Genomic DNA, 4,475 nt, shown 5'->3' on the forward strand with positions numbered 1-4,475 from the left:
GTTGCAGCGGTAGCTAGCAACCTAGTAAGAGACGATCACGTCCAATGTTAAGAAATATAAAAACCCATAGTTCCTAAAAAAGGAGTCAGATCAAAACAAAAAGTACACCATTAGAACCGCCTTGTCCGAAACCCCTGTATAGGAAACTTTCTGTCCCTTGGCTTGAACAGAAAGGGAAATATATTGGCTTGAAAATCAAGAAAAGTGGCAGCTACTACAACATTCTTCCTAAACGGGATATTTTTTTCTTTTTTTTTTCTTTGTTTCCAGAGATAGCTTGGCACTGGAACATCGTAGAGGGTTGTTCAATAGCTCATTTTAAAGGAAATTAATTGGGCTAAAAACCTTTTGTAACTAAAATAAATTATTTCTAAAAGAGAATAAATTTTTCCACCAAAAACTGCATTTTCGATGTCTTTTCACACTGCAGTCTTTCAAACATAATCGTATACCAGCGGTAAGATTTGAACCCACGCCTCCGAAGAGACTGGTGGTTAACACCAGTGCCTTGGACCACTCGGCCAGGTTGCCTCTCATAAATAATATATATGTGAATCCGGGTTGCAGCAGTAGCTAGCAATCTAGTAAGAGACGATCAGTCCAATGCTAAGAAATATAACAAAACTCCTAAAAATAGAGTCAGATCAAAACAAAAGTGCATCATTAGAATTACCTTGTCTGAAATCCTACTAGATAAATATTGAATGTCGTCATAGTTTTATATTAGAGCTATGACGTGAATAGACAAACACGAAATTATATTGTTGTTTCTGAAGACGTCATGAAATAATATCATTGCGCTATGACGTCAATAAAATCATTACCTTGTGACGTCATAATTACTATATAAGAAGCTTCAGAACTGTAAAAGTTCACATTCATAATTACATAATGGATTCAATCAAGCAAGCTGCACGGATATTGAAAAAACAGTACTACACAAACAACAGAGATAGTATCTTGAAAAGAAAAAAACAAAGGTATTCAACCGACCAGGCATATCGAGAAGTAATCAAACAAAACAGCAAGATGTGTTATCACAATGATGAAGATTATAGACATGCAAAAATTGAGACAGCCAAACAAAAGATCAAGGAACGGTATGATAATGATGAATATTACAGAGAAGCAAGAATTGAGCAGGCTAGACAAAAGATCAAGGAGCGTTATCATAATGATAAACTTTATAGAGAAGCAACAATTGAGAAGGCTAGACAAAAGAGCAAGGAACGGTATGATAATGATGAAGATTACCGAAACAAACATAAGAAAAAAGTTGCTACCAGAATAATGGGTAGATACTGGGGTGACAAAAGCTATAATGAAAAAATTAAATTCTCTGCGAGGTTGTACCGAAGAACGCATAAGGACAAAGGGAAAAATTACATTCAGAAATGCAAGAAGATGGCAAAAATGCAGGCTGATCTTTGTAAATTGAGAATTACAGTACAGAACGACATGACCATGCTAACTGAAATAATCTATTTTATATTAAAAACGATCATTAGAATAATAAACCATTGCATACATTCTACTTAGTTAGCTACTTGATTGTTTGAGGTTCGTCTCTTACTATTTCAAAGAAGAAAAAGCCGTAGGCTTTTTCCTGTTTGTAATCAGGTGTATTTTGTTAATTATAGTAAATCTTATAAAGGGTTTGTACAATAAAGAACGAATTGTAACCCATAGTAACTGAAGTATTAAATCAAACAGTTCTTGGTCATAATAAAGAATTGTCTAATTGCTAATTTTAATCCGGGTTGCAGCGGAAGCTAGCAACCTCCGGGTTGCAGCAATAGCTAGCAACCTAGGAAGAGACGATCAAGTCCAATGTTAAGAAATATATCCGGGTTGCAGCGGTAGCTAGCAATCCGGGTTGCAGCGGTAGCTAGCAACCTAGTAAGAGACGATCACGTCCAATTTTAAGAGATATAAAAACCCATAGTTCCTAAAAAGGAGTCAGATCAAAACAAAAAGTACACCATTAGAACCACCTTGTCTGAAACCCCTGTATAGTAAACTTTCTGTCCCTTGGCTTGAACAGCAAGGGAAATATATTGGCTTGAAAATCAAGAAAAGTGGCAGCTACTACAACATTCTGCCTAAACGGGATATTGTTTTTTCTTTCTTTTCCATAGATAGCTTGGCACTGGAACATCGTAGAGATCCGGGTTGCAGCGGTAGCTAGCAACCTAGTAAGAGACGTCACGTCCAATGTTTAGAAATATAAAAACCCCTAATTCCTAAAAAAATTACATAAAGGATCGAGTTAGCTCATCATAAAATGTGTCAGTCAAGAGGATCATGTAGTAGCTAATAATAGAAGTTTTGTTTTGATATCCGGGTTGCAGCGGTAGCTAGCAACCTAGTAAGAGACGATCACCTCCAATGTCAAGAAATATAAAACCCCCCAACTCCTAAAAAAAGAGTCAGATCAAAACAAAAAGTACACCATTAGAACCGCCTTGTCCGAATCCTCTATAAAGGAAACTTACCTCCCTTTGGCTTGAATAACAAAGAAAATATATTGGCTTGAAAATCAAGAAAATTGACTTTTACCACGTTATTCTCCACAAACGGGATATTTTTTTCTTTCCGCTTTTTCTTTCTGCTCAGCTAGCTGGGCACTGGAAAATCATAGAGAGCTGTATAATAGCTCATTTTAAAGGAAATTGCAACATCTAGTCACTTTTGTATTTAAAAATAAAATACTTTTTAAAGTAGAATCAATTTTGTCAAAAAAATTGCATTTTTGATGTATTTTCATACTGCAGTCTTTTCAAAGATATTTGAATTTTGAAGCAATAAAACAGTCCATGTAATGAACTCTATAGTAATAATAGCTACTTGTCTCAATAGTAACCGAAACTCCTGGAACCAAAATTTTCTTTTTTGGCTTAATCGCTAAAATTATTATGTAAACTGCAAAAATATTTATGATGCCTAATCAGTAATAGTAATTTTTTAATTTAAACAACAAAAATACATGAAAATTCTAAAATTAGTTTTGCTTTTTGTCTCCTGGAAGAAATTTTTTTTTCATCTCAGTTCAAATTTATTATTGTATCCTGTAACCCGTAAAGTACATATCTCCATATTATTGTCTCATAATTGCAATTATTTTAGTTTTCAGTCCAGAATCATATAATAAAGAACGACCTTTTGCCTATACTAAATTTTATACGCCACTTAATTATAGTATAGGTATAATAAAGAACGACCTTTTGCCTCTACTAAATTGTATACGCTACTTAATTATAGTGTAGGTTAGTAATTCCACAGATAGCTTGGCACTGAAACATCGTAGAGTTCAATGCTTATCCGGGTTGCAGTGGTAGCTAGCAACCTAGTAAGAGACGAACACGTCCAATGTTAAGAAATATAAAAACCCATAGTTCCTAACAGAGGAGTCAGATCAAAACAAAAAGTACACCATTAGAACTGCCTTGTCCGAAACCCCTGTATAGGAAACACTCTGTCCCTTGGCTTGAACAGCAAGGGAAATATATTGGCTTGAAAATCAAGAAAAGTGGCAGCTACTACAACATTCTGCCTAAACGGGATATTTTTTTCTTTTTTTTCTTTTGTATTATTTCTTAGCATGGGACTGATCTTCTCTTACTAGATTGCTAGCTACTGCTGCAACCCAAATTATAAGCGGCAGCCTGGCCGAGTGGTCCAAGACACTGGTGTTAGCCACCAGTCTCTTCGGAGGCGTGGGTTCAAATCTTACCGCTGGTATACGATTATGTTTGAAAGACTGCAGTGTGAAAAGACATCAAAAATGCAGTTTTTTGTGGAAAAATTTATTCTCTTTTAGAAATAATTTATTTTAGTTACTATAGATTTTTAACCCAATCAATTTCCTTTAAAATGAGCTATTGAACAACTCTCTACGATGTTCCAGTGCCAAGCTATCTGTGGAAAAGAAAAAAATAAAAAAATATCTCGTTTAGGCAAAATGCTGTAGTAGCTGCCACTTTTCTTGATTTTCAAGCAAATATATTTCCCTTTCTGTTAAAGCCAAGGAACAGAAAGTTTCCTAGACAGGCTTTTCGGACAAGGCGGTTCTAATGGTGTACTTTTTGTTTTGATCTGACTCCTTTGTTAGGAACTATGGATTTTTATATTTCTTAACATTGGACGTGATCGTCTCTTACTAGATTGCTAGCTACCGCTGCAATCCGGATTCAACAGCATCCGCTCTTTCAAAGAGAATTTTAATCTGTAATTTTGAATACTTTTCGTGATCCCGATAAAACATGCGTAAAATGTTTCTCAATTTACAAAGATCAGCCGGCATTTTTGCCATCTTCTTGTATTTCTGAATGTAATTTTTCCCTTTGTCCTTATGCGTTCTTCGGTACAACCTCGCAGAGAATTTAATTTTTTCATTATAGCTTTTGTCACCCCAGTATCTACCCATTATTCTGGTAGCAACTTTTTTCTTATGTTTGTTTCGGTAATCTATATCG

The sequence above is a fragment of the Artemia sp. Qi Xiang Cuo genome, unplaced genomic scaffold, assembly GCF_049724085.1.
Source record: "Artemia sp. Qi Xiang Cuo unplaced genomic scaffold, ASM4972408v1 HiC_scaffold_23, whole genome shotgun sequence".
Classification (NCBI taxonomy): domain Eukaryota; kingdom Metazoa; phylum Arthropoda; class Branchiopoda; order Anostraca; family Artemiidae; genus Artemia; species Artemia sp. Qi Xiang Cuo.